The 25,088-nt window shown below is 45.4% G+C and overlaps 1 long non-coding RNA gene across 3 annotated transcripts; it reads left to right on the forward strand.

The window, feature by feature from the left end:
- Positions 1 to 296: 296 nt before the first annotated feature.
- LOC122377040 lies at positions 297 to 25,088 on the forward strand. 3 transcript variants are annotated; one of them, XR_006255754.1, is made up of 5 exons: positions 297 to 3,691; positions 4,316 to 4,583; positions 4,819 to 5,494; positions 5,672 to 5,744; positions 24,248 to 25,088. It is a non-coding gene; the product is annotated as an uncharacterized LOC122377040 (long non-coding RNA). The 3 variants fall into 3 exon arrangements; XR_006255753.1 differs by having other exon boundaries at positions 4,316 to 4,514; XR_006255752.1 differs by having other exon boundaries at positions 298 to 3,691; positions 4,316 to 5,494.

Raw genomic sequence — 25,088 nt, forward strand, 5'->3', positions numbered from 1 at the left:
GCTTCCAATGGAATGCACAAGCAATGACTGCATAATGCATTCTTTGTTTTAAAAACAAAACTGTGCAATAAAAATTGCACAAAACTTGTTCGATATCTAATCTACCTTTGGTGGCTTCAGCTTACCTGACAGTTCATTTATGTATCCACATTGCTAGAAGCATATCCGTCTAATCCAAACATAACTATTCTCGTTGTTGAAACTGGTGACGCACAAGCTGACGTAACGTTAGTGGAGACTTCATCTCAAAAAACAGCCTGCATGGGCTAAATCCCGGGGGGCGTATGGCTCGTATCATTTGCGAGGCACGCGACGGGAGCCTTGAGGAGCTTTCCATGCTAAAGCGCCTCTAAACCCAGGTCTCACTTGGAGATCGATCTCACTCGGAGATCATGAGTCTGTTGTAGAGTGGCGTCATTTTACGTCCAGTCCACCGAACCAGTGTGCACAATTGCTGGCGGTGGATACCAGACTCCCCCCACGGGTCGTCATGTGCGAGGCAAGGTCGGGGATAAGATATCACGGCAGCAATTGAAGATAAAATTGAGATTCTTTATGTAAATGCTATTAGGCTGCTACATTTGCACAATGAGTGAGTGCAAAGCTTCTCTTTAATTGATATTTTTCATTATTCAAGCATACTATTACCTAATACGTCTGAGTCTACATTCACTTTATCCACGAAAATGCTTCAAAATCGCGTTTTTCGTCGGTAAATAGCATTGTAACCTTGCGTCAGTTGACACACGCTTTCACTGCCGCATCCGGACTCTCAGTGCATATTTGTCTATGCATCATGAGCTTAAGTATTGTTTCCTTTTTCGTTAGATCAAGCTTCAACTTCTAGCGCTTAATCGCTCATGCCAAGCAAAGTTTGCGGACTTGTTAAAGGTTAAAAGAAAATATATTTCCTTCAACAGATGTCTATAAAATGAGGCTGCAAATGAGCGGTTTTCTTCTGGCAATTATGGTACTATAGCACGTTGCTGATGGAAGGCGGTCAAGAAAAAGATTATTTGCAGTTGTGCCTCATCGTCACTTATTTGCCAAATGAAATTTTAATTGCTGCTGTTATCCCCGGCTATAGTGTCTACGGTGGCGAGCTTTCTCCGCGGACCTTCAACTTCAAGACCTTCTACTTCAAGACCTTCAACTTCTAAACAACTAAAGGGATATTCTCATACTGCACTGTCCATGACGTGCATGTCGGGTCATCGACATGCATGTTCAATACCATTAGTGCACATGCTGCACCAGACTATATTTACGGACGTTGACTGTTTGCTTTAGGCACTGTTTCAAGCATTGTACGATGGCCGATAACAAAAGTATTTGTTAACGTTTTCAAGTTCCATTCGGAGTATCCGAAACTACGACGCAATGTTAGTCGGAACTAACGTATCTAGTTAATCATGTTATCGCATGATGTTCTTGCTCATTGGCAAACATTATTTCAGCAGTCGATACGTCCTCCAAACTTCAGTAACTGTTACTATATGGTCCCCGTTCGTCACAAACGACCGTTGACATTTTGTCAACCTCAAATTCGAATATATTAACCGTTTACACGCACGAGAATATCCCTTTATCCAAACTAGCAAGTGTGTCTACTGTTTTCTTACTAGGCAAACAAAAGTTTGTCACAGCATGTGCGCAGTTCACTTTACCTATGTGCATTCATACTAAAAGCCATTCGTCCACAAGCAAGTTATTTATTTGGGCTATTGACGTAAGCTTTCATGAAGGCCAAACCAATGCTGATTCGTCAATGCTGATTGTCAGCTTGAAAGTAAAGATGAGCAAAGTGGTTCAACTGAATCTTATGGTTGCAGTAGGGCATATTAGAAGTAAGTGACAAGTATGTGTCAGCAATTGTTTATGCTTCTTAACCCTAGATACTTTTGATTCAATCCTTTTGGTGATGACGTAATGTGGCAGAAAACAGTAGACACACTTCATCTCATCGGAAACCCTGAATGATTGGTATTTGTGAGCATGTGTGCCTGTTAGTGTGTAAGGGTGGATGTGGGTGTGTGGGTATGTATGTGCGTATGTGAGAGTGTGCGTGTCATCTTACACGTAATTTAGTGAATGAGTGAATTGGTACTAGTTTTCAAGTAAATACGTGCATGAGGGCGTGTAGTCAGTGGTGTATGGAACTAGCATTGTGCCTGCCTGCTGCCAACGAAATATGCAAGCCCACACAGAGAAAACAGTTTTATTGTGCAAAACTACATGCTGCTGGCAGGGTTTACATGCAAGTCACATATTGCAGGTCTACCATAAGCAGAGCGATGTGACATCTGATAAGTACCTAACTCACAGCAACACATACTCTGCATGTCCAGGGAAAGTGAGTTGTGCTCGGAACAGATTGGCCAGACAGTTTTGTCCTATCAAATTCAGAATTGTTTCATCCTCCTCACAGTTGCCATTAACATCATGAGCACACATTATTGCTAGATCTGAATGCCAGCTGCCTATTGCACCGCTGGCACGTAGTTTGAGACAAAGATGCCGCCAGTTTTCCACCTCGCTGCTGATACAATGCAATACTGCTACAAAATGTCCGTGTTCTGTGTTTTTAGTGTTGTATGTTTGTATATGAGTCTTGCGTCGTGTGAACATTACCTACATGAGTTTAAAGTGTTCCCGCGAAAGTAGGTACTGAATTAGCTCAAGCCAGGATTGCGTTGCGGATATATTTGTAGGCCATACAATGTTTTATGGCGTCATTTACGACATTTCCTGTTTTTCTTGTCGTTGTATGCACGTGAGTTGTGCCGCATGTTGCGCTTGTAAATCATGTTCTCAATGTCATTTTCTTTTGGTACAATTGGTCACCACTACACATCACTCGCATACACTCGCCCAAGCAAGTCGGATATCAATCACTGTCCAGAAGTGCATGATGCATTCAACCACGCATAGAACACTGGCACACCAAGAACATGAACTCACGCAAAAACGAGAGGGCTATCACACGACTTCGCATTGGACACACCGCTATCACACACAACTACATCATCACAAGAAGCCCGAGACCGAAATGCAACACCTGCAACACTTTCATCACTGTCAAACATCTGCTACTCACATGCCCACAATACCAACACCACAGGACACACATACAAACATACTGCAGAGACGCCAACATCCCACTAACACTCACAACACTGCTCGGGGACTTACACCCCGAGCTAACAACACTACTCATCCACTAAAGACACAACACTGGGCTGATCAATGACCTGTAAATCTCCTCCCCTAGAGCCAAGGACAAAAAAGCCAAAAAAGCCAAAAAAAAAAAGCAAAAAAGAAAAAAAATATTCAAAACAATGAGAATCAAAATAAAAGACCCCAGAATGGCAAAATGGCAAAAAAAAAAAACAAAAAAAAATAATAGAAGGGGCAATCCGGCTACCCGGGAGGAGATAGCTAGGAACCCAGTCCCACCCCTCAGCCCACCCTTACGAGCCAAGAAGACAACGGACACTTCAAGGCAACGGACGGACCAACAACGAAGACGGACGACAGAACCGGGCCCAAATACAGGACGCTGTGGTGGCCCGTAAGCTACAAATACCATACCATACCATACCAGTGCATCATGCAGCAGAATAAGCTTCATTGAACACACTCGTCATCATGAACGGCATCTAGGAGTTTCATGAGTTTGGATCTGTGACCAGTAAGTGGAATGGGAGCATAATGGTACACGCTACCAAACCAGATATGCCTACACAACGTTAAAGGGACCCTCCCACCTTCAAAAAAGTTTATGAATTGGCATGAAAGTGATGTCGCTCGGTTCAGAAAGAGCGAAAACGAATATCTACCAAATTTCACCGAAAAATATTCACCGGTTTTCAAGATATTAGACTTTTACTTTTGTTTACTTTTTTGGGATCTCCGCTGTTTCTAGCGACTTTATTTTAGAAGTGCGGCGTTTGCGGCAGATGTTGCGCGCAAATAGCATATACCACCGCGTGCTACAAAACGTTTTAGTCAAACATTTAAAAATCGTGAGATATTTGCGCTGACGTCACACATTCAGAGGGGTATTCCTAAGCATTAGCCCCTCTGAATCAAAATGCTGCAATTTTGAAATTCAATATTTCCGATTTAAGGCATTTCTCGATGTTGTGAGTGCCGAAACCGGTAATTGTGAGCCAGGGACCCCATTTTGGCTATCTTAACTCAAATCTAATGTTAAGGTGGGAGGGTCCCTTTAATATTTTTTTTTTTTTGTAATGCAACAAGGGAACGAAAAGCGTGTTCAAAACTTTAACTCCTTGTCCTTATGTGCCTGCAGGCTGATTTCGCAGTATCCAATGGCAACCGTGTATGACCAGGCGCCGCTTGGACGCCTTGTCCAGTCACGTCTTCTGGGACTGTGTGATGACTGCCTCTGCATTCTCAAGTGCCAGTTTCTGCCTCCGGCCCATTTCATTATCAAAGGATGCTGTTAGCTTAACGAACAGCTCTGCTCCAAGATTCCAAACGGTTTTACGGTACTGTATGCCTACAAAACGTTAATATTTTTTGGAGGCGGTAATACTCGGATGAACTGACCTTTATGGGTGGGTATTCAACGTTGAATAAAGTAGGCTTGTAGCCCTCTGCCTATTGACTTCTAAGGGTTTTAGTAATATTTATCGAATATCTCATCTGAAATGCATTTTCACTCACAGTCGTCGAAATCGAAAAATCATAAGCTTAGAAATCCGCGGACTTGACATATTATATTTTATCGACGATTCGTTTCGACTTGCTGTCATGTCAGCTAATCATCCGTTGCTTCTCCTATTTTCACAGGTGCATTACCAGTCATCTTTACCGTCGATACCGTTGAAGATTTTACCGTCGATCACGGAGCACCCATTGCGCTGGCCGTTGCTGGCACTTTTTTATTTGTCACTAGCTATTAGTTATCTGCAGATATACATTAGCCACCTGTACACCCGCTTACACTAGGTCTCATCATCTAGTTCTACATATGTGTGTGTGTTTGTTTTAATTGTATTGCCAATGAATTCGGTAGACATGCTCCGCCCGCAAACATGTACCACATGATGCAGTTCACTGAATGTAGCAGTTAATCACTCGTAAAAAGCGGTCATGTTTTCGTATAGTGTAGGTATGCATCTATGTAAGCATGTGTTCACACTCATGAGCGATCCACACATGATATTGCATTTCCTGTTCAGTTATATTTTTAGCACTGGAACACGATGCTCATACACTGTGTTGTTATCTTTCTTTTTTCGCCTGCTCCTTCCTCCAACTTGTGTCTTTGAGTATTTCAGTCACATGCTCAAACGTTCTTAAATGCTCTCGCCATCGGTTTACGGATGCGTTGAAAACGGACATGTGATGACCAAATTTAACAATATGCGGACAATGGATCGACTTCTTGAAGCCTGTGGACGTGATACACCTTCTCCATCACCATCAAGAGATCAACATTTTCGAAGACACTTGCGTACGGCTGGTATGTATTCATATTTGAATGTCCATTGTCAACACGTTGCAGAATGCTTTACATTTTGTGTGATCATTTACTGTCCTCATTCCTACACAATGCCAACATGTTTGTCATCGTCTTCATGTACCTATCTATTGGGATTGATGTTTGCGTTTACTGGCAGACACTTGTCAACATTTTCAGCAGTGTCCGGCGCAATGCTGAATGCGACCTGTTATCTGTTGGATCTACTCTGTGAGCCCGAACCCCAGTGCAAGTGAGTTGTTTGTTACACCAGTGCCGGAGCACTCTGTAATATGTGCAAGAGCCTGTGACTTTGTTTGCTTGGCTAACTAAACGCATACCTACGGAAAATCATTCCAACGTTGCTTTGGTTTTCAGTTGAGATGTCAATCGGATACCAACTTTTTGGTATACCGATACCAAACCGATACCAACTCGGTATTTGGTATTTCAATCCTAATGTGTTTGGTATTTTGTTGGTATCATGAACCCTCGCTAATGTCTAAGAGGCTAAGAAATCGGTAAAAAGTTGGTTTTTTCCTCATGTTCCCAAGTTGGTTTGGTTTCGGTATATTTCTCCACGGTTTTGGTTGGTATTTGGTTTGGTATCGGTATTCCGATTTTCTGTAATTGACATCACTAGTTTTCAGTGTTTTACTGTATTTTTAAAGCAGTGCCTACACATATCAATCAAATATATCCCGCGCACCGACGGGGGGGGGCGGATTTCCGCCCCCCCCCCCCCTGAGGTTTTCCCACTATCTACGGTTTTCAGGTTTTCAGGAAAACCGTGCGCAGGATATTCTAAATGCCTTAATATGGTCCATTCCATAACCATCTAACCGAATTCCCGAATTCCCGATATTCGAACCGAATTTCGCAAACCTTCTCCCTTTCTGGCAGTGGCACTGTTCGACTATAGCGCTGGACGTCGTCTACTTTTTGCTAGAGGGAAAGGTCATCATCCGTCCATGAACTTCGGGCTGCTCACAGCTATATTGCCTTGGCAAGTTCTTTGAGCACTCAATACTGGACTTGGGCTGCGAAAGCTAATGACAATTTGGGGAGCTTGATATTGCAATGGCTATGACGTGAAGGCTCAATATGACGAACAGCCCGACTATTCACCATTGTCAACGCTTATGATAGCTAAATATCATTGTGCTTGGTGTACATTCACGTCTCGTTTCCTTGCTCCATTTGTACCTCACCGGTCGTCCGTCCCCACAGGCCTCGGCTGCAGCACAAGCCACATTCATCGGCCCAATCATCAGTTATTCATCCTGCAAGTTTTAAGTCACTTCGTTGTGACCCGGACATCGTCATCTTTCAACGAGTTCAAATGATTATTTCATTCATCATCGTCGATCAGACTCATCATGTAAAGACACTTCCATAATGCTAGCCGCCATCTACGTTTGTGCAGGAAGCAAATATCAGGTTGTTATTAGCTGCGGGCTACTCAGTACCGACTGAACTACTGGCAGTAGTGTGCGAGCACCTAATACTTGTATTGTGATACCAAAGCTAAAACGGATGATAGCTTAGCGCATAGGGCCCTACCGCTTTCCACACACACACACAAACAAAACTTGACTTTGGGCATTAGCACCATGGCAGGATAAACGGGCAGTTTCGCTGTTTTTCACTGCTTTCATTGGCAGGTGTTACTGCTCATTCCCGTTTTATGTGATGTTAGAACAGCCCTTCACCATAGTCCTGTTTTCTCCTTTGCCGTTTTCCATAGACATCAGATGCGACATGCACTCCAACGATCGGTCAGGCGCATCACCGTCAATCCGGTCGCCTGTTAAGCAGTTCGTAATCACCGTCAGTCTTCGACATCTGTCAACACACTTATCCACATTATCGCCTTACTTTTGATCTTATCAATATGCAAGAATGAGTGCAAAATGCATTCCAATATTGCATCAGTTGATGTTGTATCGCAATGACACCGCGTCCTCACCTCACATCTGTTGTGCATACTTGATCACGAATGCCAGTTATACGCAGATTCACATGGTGAAGTTTTACTCCGTTGACGTTTTCTTTCCATTCTTGTAGTCGATCAAGAGGGATTACAGTTGCACATGCGGCCTTACACATGCGTCCTTACATGTTAGCTGATTGATATGTTGGACACACTGGTTCCTGTGACTCCAAGTAGTTCTGCATTGGTATTGCTTCACTTTATATGTTCTACCCAAAGATCGTTTCTAGTTTTGTCTTAGCTTGCAGCTGTATGCCATGAACATACAGGGTACTGCGCATCTTTATCGTGACATTCCTGTAGTTTCGTCACTTTCGCGGATGATTAGGACCATGAGCTCAGTTGCAGATGCGTCCAGCAGCCACCGACATTTCTACACTTTAAATTCCTAGTCTCGGATCTTATCCACATGCCAACATCATTTGAACATTTCACACGTTTAGTGATGAAATGAGCAGGTATCATCTACTACATTATATTTTCATGTAAAGCACACTCCAGTCTGTGAAAAAAGAAAACCATTAGGAGCAACAATCATGCCTTAGACAGTATAGTTGCCATAGATATTACGTTGTGCAGCGGGCAGGCCGGTGCACGAAATGGCGAGTGTGAATGCAGGAATGCGTGTGAAAAACTGCCTAGGTGTGGAGTGGCTGGTTTGTCTTCCGTTACATCGTAACGGGCTCTTGACGTAGTCTTTTTTTAGTAACACCAATCATCTTTCGAACTTGAATTAACGTAATTGAAAGATGGCTATCACATTTGGAGCCAACTTTTTTGCTAACTGCGTCAAGGGCGGGCAGCGCGGTGCGTGGATGCCTTTTGGTAAAGCTCACGTCCTAATATACTATCCAGCCCTTACCAAGCGTGCATCCATGTTTCCTCCATCCGGCTCCTCGTGCCGCTGCCTGGAATATTAGCCTACGGCTAATATACCAAGAGATGGAAAACTTTTCGTTGGTATGGAATATGGATGCCTCGTGGTTCAACTGGTGATGTTCAAAACAACTGTACCGTGTGTCAGGTAGGTCTTACTCACTTTCCGCTTCATTTTTTTTCTCGGCCGCGTAGGAAATATGATTTGACGGTAATCGTGGCGCTTTTGTTTCAGTGGCTGAATGACAGCGACATCTATAACTCAGGATGCACTCAGAGCCCGAGTCTGAGTTTGGCTAAAAAAATCGCCCATAAAAAATTCGCCCATCGCCCGCACGCCGCGAAACGGGTGATTTTGTTTTTGCGTCGTTTTCGGTAAAAGGTTTATTTTCGGTTGGCGGCGGCCGGGCGCATTTTTGCGGTTTTTGCGTTTGACGGCGGGCGGCCGTTTTTTGCGGCGTTTTGCGGTTGGCGGCGTAGAGTGCAGTGCACGTCAGTTCGTAGAACACGCACTCCGATCTGCACGTGCAAGGCTCATCCTCTCGTTTGGCGGCGGGCGTTTTTGCGGCGTTACAGAGGTGCTTGCTCAAACAACCTGCGGTCCCGCGATGCGGAGCCCAGCATCGCAGATGCTGGTAACCGCAGGTTGTTTGAAAAGACAAACACTATTCGTTAGAATTGTGTTTTTCTATTGAAAAACAACCGGAGCGGTCCTTCTCCGGGCTATGTTTTGCAAGTCTGGCCGCGAATTGGGGCAACTTGGGTCAGGCCTAAACTTGTGGCTCGATTTTCTTAAAAATTTCAGTGTATGGGCTCCCGCAGGCGATCTACCTGTTGGCACCGGTCGCTACTCGCTTAAAACCTCGTGGCACGTGGCACGTGCGATTCCATTTTCCCCATGTTAAGTCAACGGGGTTTTGGACACTTTTTGCGCGATCGGGAATAGCGGAAAAACGAGCCAAGGAAGAGGTGGTTTTCTTCCCAGCATTTTATGGCAAACACGTTTGGGTACACGCTGGTGTGCGCCGTATACCCCTCAGAACTTCGTAACGTGTCTTTGCACGAGGTCAAAGTTGAATTTTTTTCGCTCCCCATGTTAAGTCAATGGGCGTTTTTGCAGAGACTTTTTCATTCGCTCATTGTACAAAATTATATGATACGATTTTGTTTAAACTTTCAGGACTTGTTGAGAAAAGACCATAGAACATGGTGTTATGCTTCGTTAAGCTGTCAGAATTCGTTTGCTCTTTTGAAGCTCGTTTAAAAATGAAAAATTTTAACTTTGAAAGTCAATGGGAGCGTCTTTGATGCTTAATAACTTTTTACGTTTAAGATATGTTTAAGTCAAAAGTTGATATTTTATACAACTTTTGATGCTCTTTCCAATGATATATAGAACGTTATTGCACGTTGTTCCGTTTTCCTGGTGTTGTCCATCTGAACTTGTCAGTCACGTGACCCATTTGACCTTCGGATCCAATTCTGGTAGTCAATTCTGGCGCTTTTGTTACCATAGCGAAATATGTAACGCCGTGTTCACAGTTTACTGACGACGAAGGTCCTGCTTAATCTGGCAAATAGCGTTCGAGAACTGCGGCCAAGCCCCGCTGATCTTGAACGTGATTGGTCGGTGGGCGTAAAGAATCTCCGTCGTCAGGGAGACTGCGAACACGGGGTAAACCAAGGAGTAAACAATCTGTGCGTGGAATGGGGAGTGGTGAATGTGGAACGGCGATGATAGGTGCTGATGTCGTCGATTTTTATTTATACTGTTATCCTTATTATACATTCTGATCATTTTTTATGTTCAGGAGTTTTCTCTGTTGATTTAACATCAAAAACGGTGTGTTTAACTGTTATTGCCAAGTGCCATATTGATATTGAAATTGGGGTACAATTCAACATTCTGATTCACTGGTTTTCTATGGCCTGTTGTGTATCATATTATTGGTAATGTGAATATAGGTACTCCAAACGGCAAACACTGCTATTTTCTGGTATATATTAATGTTTGACCTGATTTTATATTATTGGTAATGTGAATATAGGTACTCCAAACACTGCTATTTTCGGGTATATATTAATGTTTGACCTGATTTTACTTCACTTCACCTTATATTTTTTGCAGGAACAGTTATCACAGCATTATTGTGCAAAAATAAGGGTGGTGTATCACAGCATATCACAGCACTCTGCCAGCCGCTTTTGGCTTCCATAGAGACATCAACAAGCCTATACCTCCAACACTACCGGAGGTTGACGCTAGCTCACGCGGAATGCGCTGGCAGCGGCTGGCAGCGCGCCCATGAAACACAGCCAGGGGTTTCTTCTGTAAAGTCATTGTTGTCTAGGTACATGGGCCTTTACCAATTGTTAACAGCTATAAAAATTGGAATTAAAAATGTTCAGGTATTATGAGCATCAGCTAAACAGGGAAGAGGATTCGGCTTCAGCCCATCTTGCAACGCCTCAATGAAATTTAACGAGAAACTTAAATTGAGGGAGCAGCTACTCAACTGTGGTAAAGCCCATAAATCCTTGTGGATTTACCTACATACCTGAGGTAAATCCACAAGGCACCTTGAGTTCAAAATATGAAGTGACAACAAGCGAAATATAGCAGAAATTGGGACTTAAAGGAGCTTAGAAATAATCTGCTTAGTTCATTTGAAATGTATTGTTACCCACTTTCTAACCATGCATATTTTTGTGTCTTGTGAGGTCTCATATAGCAATAAAAATAGAAAAGTTATACAAGAGCAGTGACATGCATAGTTTGCTTGTGTTGTCACAACTTTGTACAATATTTCCAGCTTTATAATATGCAGTTATCAGTCACATTGGGCATCACACATGTATTTTTTTTTCTGCAGGAGGGAAGACACAGGAGGGAACTAGTGACTCATGTTTTTGCTTCTATCGCTTCACCCCTGGGGAATCAGTTCCTGCACCCCTTGAATATAATGGTCACCAAGGGGTGCTGTCCTGACACGTTCACTTTCTGTTGAGAAGGTTAGAACAAACACCATGTGTGTCATTTAGTTGCATATATAATACTTCAATGTTAAGTCTGCATGAAGTCTGAAGTCTAGCCACTCTTAATCCTAGGTTGTCGTGACGTTAATCTAGCCTGGGTGGATATTTTGCTGTGCTAAAAGCACGGACTCCGCTACGCCCCAGTACGGCGGCTGGGGCGCCTCCCCTGGAGGAAAACGGCGCCGGGGAGGGGGACGGACACTGTTACACTTGCGGTTTTTTGTGTGGGGTAGCGTATACTCTTCTTACAAGTATTTACTATGGACAATGCTTGCGGGTGACCTCCACTGCACGTGACACGTGTAAAACGGAGAGGTGTCACTTTTGTTACGGAGCGAGCGAAGCGAGCGAAGTCTTTCCTTAGATTAACGGAAATTTCTGAGTATGAGCGGCCGGCCGGCCGGCCGGCCGTAACCGCAGGTTGTTTGAAAAGACAAACACTATTCGTTAGAATTGTGTTTTTCTATTGAAAAACAACCGGAGCGGTCCTTCTCCGGGCTATGTTTTGCAAGTCTGGCAGCGAATTGGGGCAACTTGGTAGGGGCCTAGACGAATCGCTCAATCTTCGTAAAAATTTCAGGGTATGGGCTCCCGGGGGCGATCTACCTGATGGCACCGGTCGCTACTCGCTTAAAACCTCGTGGCACGTGGCACGTGCGATTCCATTTTCCCCATGTTAAGTCAACGGGGTTTTGGACACTTTTTGCGCGATCGCGAATGGCGGGAAAACGAGCCAAGGAAGAGGTGGTTTTCTTCCCAGCATTTTATGGCAAACACGTTTGGGTACACGCCAGTGTGCGCCGTATACCCCTCAGAACTTCGTAACGTGTCTTTGCACGAGGTCAAAGTTGAACTTTTTTCGCTCCCCATGTTAAGTCAATGGGCGTTTTTGCAGAGACTTTTTCATTCGCTCATTGTACAAAATTATATGATACGATTTTGTTTAAACTTTCAGGACTTGTTGAGAAAAGACCATAGAACATGTTGTTATTCTTCGTTAAGCTGTCAGAATTCGTTTGTTCTTTTTGAGCTCGTTTAAAGAAGATTTTTTTTTTAACATGCAAAGTCAATGGGAGCGTCTTTGCTGCTTAATAACTTTTTACAGTTGAGATATATTTAAGTGAAAAGTTGATAGGTTATACAACTTTTGATGCTCTTTCCAATGATATATACAACTTTATTGCACGTGTTGCTGTTTTTGAGAAATATAGTAAAAAAGCACGACATTACCGAGATTTGAGCTCAGACCTATATCGTTACGGTGTCAGGCGGACACGAGGACAGGTGGCGCCGCCGCCGCCCGCATAGCGGCGGGAATGTGAACTAACCTGTTTACCAGATCTATGGTATGGTACCATCGGGGACCGGCCGCCGTCGGCACCATTTCGGGACTTTGCATCGCAATAAAAGGCTTATTTACAATTGAAAATGGACTAGCGAGAGTCGTTATGGAATCAGAATTTGATGCTCTACAAAACTAGGCTATTTTCATTGTGATGGCATCACAGACTACACCGCTAAACCCAATAAAGCAGAATTATGTCGCGTCATCGATGATTACATATAATGTTTCTTTGATATATATGTAGTCGGGTCTTTCAGCTGCGTCCCTCCCCTCCCTCGTCGCGCCGGCGCACACTGGTCGGAAACGCCCTGACGAGAGGCCACGGGCGATTCCGGAGTTTCGGATTATTTTTTATATAGATCGATTTGAAATTGATCAAATTATTATACTTAGGCCAAAAAACTAATCCGGGTGACCAAAAATAACTGTAATCAGCCCCCGAAGATGGGGTATCCCAGAACTCGGAAACTGACGCGGAGCAAGAGGTTTCTTGAGCCGGATATTCAGAGTCTTATTGCTGATAGACACCAAATTGAAATCCCACATATTATGCATCAAAATGTTCGTTATGAAGTTGCCGACTGGTCAGTGCAAAATTTTTGGCATACTAAATCCCTAACTAAGATGTACTATAGCTTTTTATGAAGGCTCTCCTACAGTGATTCTGGAATATAACTGCAAAGTTTAGGTAAGGAAACAACAGGTAGTCCCATCTAGTTCCACTCTGATTTTTTGTGAGATGAAGTAGGATTTAAATTTACACCAGGGTAACATAAAAGCTAACTGCGCATATTTGCGCAAAATTTGCAGGAGCCGCTCTTCCTACCCAACTACCGCCCGCCCCGCCCCAGTTTCGGCTCGGCCGCCGCGCCCGGCTTACGCTGACCTGTGTGGCCTGCACGCATCCATGCGTAGTTGACTGGTCATTAAAAACAGATGCGCTTGAGTTTATGAATTTTGTGAAAAGCGCGTTTTATGTATGCATTTATGTTGATGTATTGACATCAAAAGCCTTCCACATATTGCGTGGCGATTACGGCTTGTATTTAGAGAGCCTTGCTATCAGCTATTGACAACCATCACTCGGCTGAAGAAAGTGGAAATTGAAACCTTCGTGAATATAAGACGCTGCAAATATAGGACGCCTGTCACTGACGTCGGGTTACCTTGGGCCGTCTTTAGTTACATTAGATCACAATTCCGGTATTTACCCCGGGCCGGACCGATTGGTTTTCTATATTGACCGGGGAGGGTTGGTACAACTCCCTCGCCGTTTCGCCTCTAATTGAGCTAGAGCCTGGCGGAAAAAAAGCTTGTGTGCCGTTATAAGACGCAAAAATCAGGTGCTACCCGATTTTAAGGTCTTAGGTCAGCCAGTGACCTCTTAGGTCAGGTAAGTGCCACAAGGCACGGGTTCGGTTTTAGGTTAATTACTTTACCAAAAATGGTCGCACTGCCGCGATTTTGGCATCATCGTGTTTGTCTAGCTCAGGCGCGTTGAATGCTATACTTGGTGTTCGGGTGAACTCAACTTAAGGTGTTAACCTCGGGTCAAGGTCAGATCGGAGCCCCTCAGGTCACGAAAATGGTTGAATGAGGTCATATTGCATATCATTCGATTCGGCAGGTCTTCCTGAGTCCAATGGTGGCTTTCCCGACTCTCTAGCTCCATCTGATCAGGAGTTATTGACGAAAAACTTATATGGCCTTAGTGACGTCATAAATGACGTCACGCAAAGTCAACAATGCTTAAGTCAAGCACTGGACCTTGCAAGAAGTGCATGAAACCATTCCCGGTGCCCGAATAGCAGCCCCCAATTTCCCTTGTTGACTTAAAGTGGTGCTAGATCCTGTATTATACTCAATTATGACGTCATAACTTAACAAATTCACGTCACATATTTAGTGCTTGACATCCAAATGATAGATTACATATGACAGAGAAGGTATGCAAAGTTTTATGAAGTTTGCTTCACTAGTTGTGGAATAACAAGCAAAAAACTTTTGCGGAAAGGCCGCTGGCCTCTCGCTGGAGCGTTTCCGACCAGTGTGCGGCGGGTCGGCCATCCGCGGCTTGCCGCCCGCCGGCTGCTGGCCGGTCAGCTGGCCGGTCAGCTGGTCGCCCGCGGCTGTCGGTGCAGTGCGGGATGCCTACTTGCGGGGGGCCGTCGTGGCGGCGGCCCGGGTGGACTGGGCGAGCAGTGAGTTGGGGAGCGCTGCGCTGTCGGTGCTCTAGTTTGTATTGCGTTCGCATGATACGGCTTGAGCCAATACAGAGTAAACTCATTGAGCTGAGCAAGTCTTTATATACATTGAAAAGTAAAGCACTTTTTACTGCATCTACGGTGAGATGCTAGATAAAATTTATGGTCTACCTAATGGTACCCATTACTTAACAATTAAGTGAATCATTTCGTCGCTAAACTCTCGTAAATTCGTATGTCCGCCTCACTATGGAGTTTGGACCGTAACGTATGGCCTTTGCTCAGACAGTATACGAACAGGTGACGGGAATACCTCCCATAGAAGGATGCGACACGATTTTACTGCTAAATAGCGGCCGGCCGCCGTGGGGACGTTTTTGTACGACTTATATCTCGGCAACCACTGGGCTGATACACGTGCGGTTTTTGTGTGGGGTAGCTTTTTCCCTTCTTTCACATAGTGTGCTACTCTCGATGCATATGGGTGACCCCTAACGCACGTTCCACGTGCAAAGCCAAGAGGTGGCTGTTTTGTAATAAGCGCAATAGCTCGCGGTAATTACTGGGCCGATTGCCCTAAAACTTGGCATGGAGGTAGACACTTTCCAGGCGATGCATTTCCATGTGTCTTGGTAGGGGTGCAACTGCACGTGCGCACGTGCAGGGCGACGCTTCCAGATCTCGAGAACGGCTGGACCGATTGTGTTCAAATTTGGCATAACGCTTGATACCGATCAGTAGGTTGCAGTCATTTAGTATGTATTTCCATGTGCCACGATTGGGGGGCAACTGCACGTGCGCACGTGCAGGGTGACGCTTCCAGATCTCGAGAACGGCCGGGCCGATTGAGTTCAAATTTGGTACACCGCTAGAGACCGATTAGTAGGGTGCCGTGCGCAAGTCAGTTTGGACCCATCTTGCACGTGCGCACGTGCAGGGTGACGCTTCCAGATCTCAAGAACGGCTGGACCGATTGCACTCAAATTCGGCAAACATCTAGAGATCGATCAGTAGGGTGCCGTGCACAAGTCAGTTAGTATGTATTTCCATGTGTCACGGTTGAGATGCAACTGCAGGTGCGCACGTGGAGGGGTCGTTTCAAGATCTTGAAAACGGCTGGGCCGATTGAGCTCGAATTTGGTACACCGCTAGAGACCGGCGAATAGGGTCCCATGCACAATGCAATTGGACACAGCTTACACGTGCGCACGTGCAGGGTGACGCTTCCAGATCTCGAAAATGGCCGAGTAACCGCAGGTTGTTTGAAAAGACAAACACTATTCGTTAGAATTGTGTTTTTCTATTGAAAAACAACCGGAGCGGTCGTTGTCCGGGCTATGTTTTGCAAGTCTGGCAGCGAATCGAGACATCTTGATTGGGGCCTAGACGAAATGTACAATCTTCGTAAAAAGTTCAGGGTATGGGCTCCCGGAGGCGATCTACCTTATGGCACCGGTCGCTACTCGCTTAAAACCTCGTGGCACGTGGCACGTGCGATTCCATTTTCCCCATGTTAAGTGAACGGGGTTTTGGACACTTTTTGCGCGATCGCCAATAGCGGAAAAACGAGCCAAGAAGGAGGTGGTTTTCTTCCCAGCATTTTATGGCAAACACGTTCCGGTACACGTCAGTGTGCGCTGTATACCCCTCAGAATCTCGGAACGTGTCTTTGCACGAGGTCAAAGTTGGAATTTTGCTGTGTCCCATGTTAAGTCAATGGACGGCGATGTCGAGACTTTGCAGAGACATTTTCATTCGATCTTTGTACAAAATTTTAGAGATAGATTTCGCCCAAACTCTTATATCTTGTAGAGAAAGGAGCATAGTACATGTTGGTATGCTTCGTTAAGCTGGCAGAAATCGTTTTTTCTAATAAAGTTCGTTTGAAAATGAAAATTTTTAACATGGAAAGTCAATGGGAGCGTCTTTGTTGCTTAATAACTTTTTACGTTGCAGATATACCAAAGTGAAAAATTAATGAAATATACAACTTTCGATGCTCTTTCCAACGATGTATAGAACGTCACTGCACGATGTGCCGTTTCTAAGAAAAGTTGCAAAAAAGCAGGGCTCGCCTGTGACTTGAACCCAACCACAATGAGCATACGAACAGGTAACGGGGATACCTCCCGTGTGCGGATGCGACACTGATTATTGCTAAATATTAGCAGTAGGCCGCCTGTAGGGCGCCTTTACAAACCTTATATCTCTGCAACCACAGGACCGATTCACTCGCAGTCTTTTGTGTGGGATAGTTTCTTCCTTTCCCAAACGTAGTGTGCTACTCTCGATGCGTATGGGTGACCCCTAATGCACGTGCCACGTGCAAAACGAAGAGGTGTCAGATCGGTAGCAAGTGTAATAACTCTGTAGTTATTTTGCCGATTGCGCTGATCCTTGGCATGGATGTAGGCACCCGTCCCGCAATGCCTTTCCATGTGTCACGGTTGGGGTGCCGCTGCACGTGCGCACGGGCAGGGTGACGCTTCCAGATCTCGAGAACGGCTGGTCCGATTGTGATCAAAGTTGGCACACCGTTAGGGCTCGGCGAGTAGGGTGCCGTGCACAAGTCAGATGGGACCCAGTTTGCACGTGCGCACGTGCAGGCTGTCGCTTCCATATCTCAAGAACGGCTGGACCGACTGTGCTCAAATTTGACATACCACTAGAGACTGGTTAGTAGGGTGCCGTGCACAAGTCAGTAGGTATGTATTTTCATGTGCCGCGGTTGGGGTGCAGCTGCACGTGCGCACGTGTAGGGGTCGCTTCCAGATCTTGGAAACGGCTGGGCCGATTCAGATTAAATTCGGTACACCGCTAGAGACCGGCGAAAAGGGTGCCGTGCAAAAGTCAATTGGGACCCAGCTTGCACGTGCGCACGTGCAGGGTGCCGCTTCGAGATCTCGAAAACGGCCGGGCCGATTGCACTCAAGTTTGGCACACCGCTATAGACCGGCGAAAAGGGTGCCGTGCACGTCAGTCCGTAGCACACCGACTCCGGTCTGCACGTGCAAGGCTCATCCTCTCGTTTGGCGGCGGGCGTTTTTGCTGCGTTTACAAAGGTGCTTGCTCAAACAACCTGCGGTCCCGCGATGCGGAGCCCAGCATCGCAGATGCTGGGTAACCGCAGGTTGTTTGAAAAGACAAACACTATTCGTTAGAATTGTGTTTTTCTATTGAAAAACAACCGGAGCGGTCCTTCTCCGGGCTATGTTTTGCATGTCTGGCCGCGAATTGGGGCAACTTGGGTCAGGCCTAAACTTGTGGCTCGATTTTCTTAAAAATTTCAGTGTATGGGCTCCCGCAGGCGATCTACCTGATGGCTTCGGTCGCTACTCGCTTAAAACCTCGTGGCACGTGGCACGTGCGATTCCATTTTCCCCATGTTAAGTCAATGGGGTTTTGGACACTTTTTGCGCGATCGCGAATAGCGGGAAAACGAGCCAAGGAAGAGGTGGTTTTCTTCCCAGCATTTTATGGCAAACACGTTTGGGTACACGCTAGTGTGCGCCGTATACCCCTCAGAACTTCGTAACGTGACTTTGCACGAGGTCAAAGTTGAACTTTTTTCGCTCCCCATGTTAAGTCAATGGGCATTTTTGCAGAGACTTTTTCATTCGCTCATTGTACAAAATTATATGATACGATTTTGTTTAAACTTCCAGGACTTGTTGAGAAAAGACCATAGAACATGTTGTTATGCTTCTTTAAGCTGTGCAAATTCGTTTGTTCTTTTTAGGCTCGTTTAAAAATGAAAAATTTTAACATGGAAAGTCAATGGGAGCGTCTTTGCTGCTTAATAACTTTTTACAGTTGAGATATATTTATGTGAAAAGTTGATAGGTTATACAACTTTTGATGCTCTTTCCAATGATATATACAACTTTATTGCACGTGGTGCCGTTTTTGAGAAATATAGTAAAAAAGCACGACATTACCGAGATTTGAGCTCAGACCTATATCGTTACGGTGTCAGGCGGACACGAGGACAGGTGGCGCCGCCGCCGCCCGCATAGCGGCGGGAATGTGAACTAACCTGTTTACCATCTATGGTATGGTACCATCGGGGGACCGGCCGCCGTCGGCACCATTTCGGGACTTTGCATCGCAATAAAAGGCTTATTTACAATTGAAAATGGACTAGCGAGAGTCGTTATGGAATCAGAATTTGATGCTCTACAAAACTAGGCTATTTTCATTGTGATGGCATCACAGACTACACCGCTAAACCCAATAAAGCAGATTTATGTCGCGTCATCGATGATTACATATAATGTATCATTCTTTGATATATATGTAGTCGGGTCTTTCAGCTGCGTCCCTCCCCTCCCTCGCCGCGCCGGCGGGTCGGCCATCCGTGGCTTGCCGCCCGCCGGCTGCTGGCCGGTCAGCTGGCCGGTCAGCTGGTCGCCCGCGGCTGTCGGTGCAGTGCGGGATGCCTACTTGCGGGGGGGGGGGGGCCGTCGTGGCGGCGGCCCGGGTGGACTGGGCGAGCAGTGAGTTGGGGAGCGCTGCGCTGTCGGTGCTCTAGTTTGTATTGCGTTCGCATGATACGGCTTGAGCCAATACAGAGTGAACTGATTGAGCTGAGCAAGTCTTTACATACATTGAAAAGTAAAGCACTTTTTACTGCATCTACGGTGAGATGCTAGATAAAATTTATGGTCTACCTAATGGTACCCATTACTTAACAATTAAGTGAATCATTTCGTCGCTAAACTCTCGTAAATTCGTATGTCCGCCTCACTATGGAGTTTGGACCGTAACGTATGGCCTTTGCTCAGACAGTATACGAACAGGTGACGGGGATACCTCTAATAGAAGGATGCGACACGATTTTACTGCTAAATAGCGGCCGGCCGCCGTGGGGACGTTTTTGTACGACTTATATCTCGGCAACCACTGGGCTGATACACGTGCGGTTTTTTTGTGTGGGGTAGCTTTTTCCCTTCTTTCACATAGTGTGCTACTCTCGATGCATATGGGTGACCCCTAACGCACGTTCCACGTGCAAAGCCAAGAGGTGCCTGTTTTGTAATAAGCGCAATAGCTCGCGGTAATTACTGGGCCGATTGCGCTAAAACTTGGCATGGAGGTAGACACTTTCCAGGCGATGCATTTCCATGTGTCTTGGTAGGGGTGCAACTGCACGTGCGCACGTGCAGGGTGACGCTTCCAGATCTCGAGAACGGCTGGACCGATTGTGTTCAAATTTGGCATAACGCTTGATACCGATCAGTAGGTTGCAGTCATTTAGTATGTATTTCCATGTGCCACGATTGGGGTGCAACTGCACGTGCGCACGTGCAGGGTGACGCTTCCAGATCTCGAGAACGGCCGGGCCGATTGAGTTCAAATTTGGTACACCGCTAGAGACCGATTAGTAGGGTGCCGTGCGCAAGTCAGTTTGGACCCATCTTGCACGTGCGCACGTGCAGGGTGACGCTTCCAGATTTCAAGAACGGCTGGACCGATTGCACTCAAATTCGGCAAACATCTAGAGATCGATCAGTAGGGTGCCGTGCACAAGTCAGTTAGTATGTATTTCCATGTGTCACGGTTGAGATGCAACTGCACGTGCGCACGTGGAGGGGTCGTTTCAAGATCTTGAAAACGGCTGGGCCGATTGAGCTCGAATTTGGTACACCGCTAGGGACCGGCGAATAGGGTCCCATGCACAATGCAATTGGACACAGCTTGCACGTGCGCACGTGCAGGGTGACGCTTCCAGATCTCGAAAATGGCCGAGCCGATTACACTCAAATTTGGCACACCGCTATAGATCAGCGAGTAGGGTGCCGTGCACGTCAGTTTGTAACACACCGACTCCGGTCTGCACGTGCAAGGCTCATCCTCTCGTTTGGCGGCGGGCGTTTTTGCTGCGTTTACAAAGGTGCTTGCTCAAACAACCTGCGGTCCCGCGATGCGGAGCCCAGCATCGCAGATGCTGGTAACCGCAGGTTGTTTGAAAAGATGAAAAGACAAACACTATTCGTTAGAATTGTGTTTTTCTATTGAAAAACAACCGGAGCGGTCCTTCTCCGGGCTATGTTTTGCATGTCTGGCCGCGAATTGGGGCAACTTGGGTCAGGCCTAAACTTGTGGCTCGATTTTCTTAAAAATTTCAGTGTATGGGCTCCCGCAGGCGATCTACCTGTTGGCACCGGTCGCTACTCGCTTAAAACCTCGTGGCACGTGGCACGTGCGATTCCATTTTCCCCATGTTAAGTCAACGGGGTTTTGGACACTTTTTGCGCGATCGGGAATAGCGGAAAAACGAGCCAAGGAAGAGGTGGTTTTCTTCCCAGCATTTTATGGCAAACACGTTTGGGTACACGCTGGTGTGCGCCGTATACCCCTCAGAACTTCGTAACGTGTCTTTGCACGAGGTCAAAGTTGAATTTTTTTCGCTCCCCATGTTAAGTCAATGGGCGTTTTTGCAGAGACTTTTTCATTCGCTCATTGTACAAAATTATATGATACGATTTTGTTTAAACTTTCAGGACTTGTTGAGAAAAGACCATAGAACATGGTGTTATGCTTCGTTAAGCTGTCAGAATTCGTTTGCTCTTTTGAAGCTCGTTTAAAAATGAAAAATTTTAACTTTGAAAGTCAATGGGAGCGTCTTTGATGCTTAATAACTTTTTACGTTTAAGATATGTTTAAGTCAAAAGTTGATATTTTATACAACTTTTGATGCTCTTTCCAATGATATATAGAACGTTATTGCACGTTGTTCCGTTTTCCTGGTGTTGTCCATCTGAACTTGTCAGTCACGTGACCCATTTGACCTTCGGATCCAATTCTGGTAGTCAATTCTGGCGCTTTTGTTACCATAGCGAAATATGTAACGCCGTGTTCACAGTTTACTGACGACGAAGGTCCTGCTTAATCTGGCAAATAGCGTTCGAGAACTGCGGCCAAGCCCCGCTGATCTTGAACGTGATTGGTCGGTGGGCGTAAAGAATCTCCGTCGTCAGGGAGACTGCGAACACGGGGTAAACCAAGGAGTAAACAATCTGTGCGTGGAATGGGGAGTGGTGAATGTGGAACGGCGATGATAGGTGCTGATGTCGTCGATTTTTATTTATACTGTTATCCTTATTATACATTCTGATCATTTTTTATGTTCAGGAGTTTTCTCTGTTGATTTAACATCAAAAACGGTGTGTTTAACTGTTATTGCCAAGTGCCATATTGATATTGAAATTGGGGTACAATTCAACATTCTGATTCACTGGTTTTCTATGGCCTGTTGTGTATCATATTATTGGTAATGTGAATATAGGTACTCCAAACGGCAAACACTGCTATTTTCTGGTATATATTAATGTTTGACCTGATTTTATATTATTGGTAATGTGAATATAGGTACTCCAAACACTGCTATTTTCGGGTATATATTAATGTTTGACCTGATTTTACTTCACTTCACCTTATATTTTTTGCAGGAACAGTTATCACAGCATTATTGTGCAAAAATAAGGGTGGTGTATCACAGCATATCACAGCACTCTGCCAGCCGCTTTTGGCTTCCATAGAGACATCAACAAGCCTATACCTCCAACACTACCGGAGGTTGACGCTAGCTCACGCGGAATGCGCTGGCAGCGGCTGGCAGCGCGCCCATGAAACACAGCCAGGGGTTTCTTCTGTAAAGTCATTGTTGTCTAGGTACATGGGCCTTTACCAATTGTTAACAGCTATAAAAATTGGAATTAAAAATGTTCAGGTATTATGAGCATCAGCTAAACAGGGAAGAGGATTCGGCTTCAGCCCATCTTGCAACGCCTCAATGAAATTTAACGAGAAACTTAAATTGAGGGAGCAGCTACTCAACTGTGGTAAAGCCCATAAATCCTTGTGGATTTACCTACATACCTGAGGTAAATCCACAAGGCACCTTGAGTTCAAAATATGAAGTGACAACAAGCGAAATATAGCAGAAATTGGGACTTAAAGGAGCTTAGAAATAATCTGCTTAGTTCATTTGAAATGTATTGTTACCCACTTTCTAACCATGCATATTTTTGTGTCTTGTGAGGTCTCATATAGCAATAAAAATAGAAAAGTTATACAAGAGCAGTGACATGCATAGTTTGCTTGTGTTGTCACAACTTTGTACAATATTTCCAGCTTTATAATATGCAGTTATCAGTCACATTGGGCATCACACATGTATTTTTTTTTCTGCAGGAGGGAAGACACAGGAGGGAACTAGTGACTCATGTTTTTGCTTCTATCGCTTCACCCCTGGGGAATCAGTTCCTGCACCCCTTGAATATAATGGTCACCAAGGGGTGCTGTCCTGACACGTTCACTTTCTGTTGAGAAGGTTAGAACAAACACCATGTGTGTCATTTAGTTGCATATATAATACTTCAATGTTAAGTCTGCATGAAGTCTGAAGTCTAGCCACTCTTAATCCTAGGTTGTCGTGACGTTAATCTAGCCTGGGTGGATATTTTGCTGTGCTAAAAGCACGGACTCCGCTACGCCCCAGTACGGCGGCTGGGGCGCCTCCCCTGGAGGAAAACGGCGCCGGGGAGGGGGACGGACACTGTTACACTTGCGGTTTTTTGTGTGGGGTAGCGTATACTCTTCTTACAAGTATTTACTATGGACAATGCTTGCGGGTGACCTCCACTGCACGTGACACGTGTAAAACGGAGAGGTGTCACTTTTGTTACGGAGCGAGCGAAGCGAGCGAAGTCTTTCCTTAGATTAACGGAAATTTCTGAGTATGAGCGGCCGGCCGGCCGGCCGGCCGGCCGTGCGGACGCTTTTGCGAGGCTTATAGGCGGCGTGATGCCCCAAAACGGATATTGCGGCGCCGTCGATTGACGCACGAGGGTGAAATTTTCACGACTCGTGGGTCATGTAATTCAACAGGTCGTATTAGCTTTTGGGCACGATTCGGCCGGGGGTGCGCCCGTGGCGCGTGCTCATGTGCGCCATAGGGTTAACATTAAAAACGGCAAAAACAGGCTATTGCTCCAGATGGTCCGACCACTACAACCCCATATGATGCACTCTTGGCTGCATCCCCACCCCACCCTTTCCCCTTACAGTATGAAGTATGAAAAACAGTGATTTTTTACTGGAGCTGCAAAGTGTGCCTTTGAACCACCTTATGATTTACTAGTATCTAATGTATTTGTCCATCAGGATCAGTTATCTAATGGCAGTAGACTGTTGTCTTCACATACTTCATATCTATTTTGGCTACTGCATTGTGTTCTGTAAAAAAAAAATATGGAAAACGTTTTGGATGTAGTTTTTAGTAGAATGCTTCTTTACAGATCCCGAAAGAAGATAACTGCTTGTTTTCTTCACCGCCACCAGTCTACCTGCTCTCTGCACACTCGGCAGAGCGCGGCAGGGCACCCCACGGAGCTGCACTAGTCACATCCGGGCCCCACGCCGGTCGACGGCCGATGCGATGGAGGCACTACTCCGAGGCACTACTGGGAGGCCTGCGGCGCGGACGACGGATGCGGCAGTTGGTCAAGACACGGCAGCCTACTCGAGGTGCTTCTCGCCTGGAGGACGCAGGCGAATCGCGTTATCCTAGCTGTGCCTCGTCATGGTGCGATGAGCCTTAATAGACTAATGCATATTCTTCCTTTGGTTGTAATTCATTTGCTGCTGCCCGCTGGGCTAAGGAGTAACTCTGTGCGCCTACTTTGTGCAGACGCTCGTCCAGTGCCGCCCTTCGTTTGCCGCACATATCTTTATTTATTCTTTGTTACAATTCCGTCTTTGGTCATTTTTTTTTTACCATGGGGGCACTTGAAAGTTTTGTTTTTAAATCTGTGGACATTGAACCTGGAATCGGTTTTTTGTCGGATTTCGGTTTTGTTTTTGCACTGTGGAAATATCTCGTTCAATATTTTTTTAAGATAGGGCGTGTTAAAACTTTTAGTCTCATTACTCCTCTGTGCATTCTAAAGTACTATAATGTGCATCTCAAGTGTTTGGTGCTGTACTGTTATTATTTATGGTTAATCCAGTGCTGATTTATGGTTAATCCAGTTTTTATTCGATTGAATCGTTGTGTGTAATGTGCATGACATCCGCGTACCGCCTGTAGCAGTGTTATATATTTTCATTTATGCTGGAAAATAATAACTTTCTTGTTCA

Source organism: Amphibalanus amphitrite, unplaced genomic scaffold (assembly GCF_019059575.1).
Source record: "Amphibalanus amphitrite isolate SeventyFive unplaced genomic scaffold, NRLGWU_Aamphi_draft 002478F_arrow, whole genome shotgun sequence".
Classification (NCBI taxonomy): domain Eukaryota; kingdom Metazoa; phylum Arthropoda; class Thecostraca; order Balanomorpha; family Balanidae; genus Amphibalanus; species Amphibalanus amphitrite.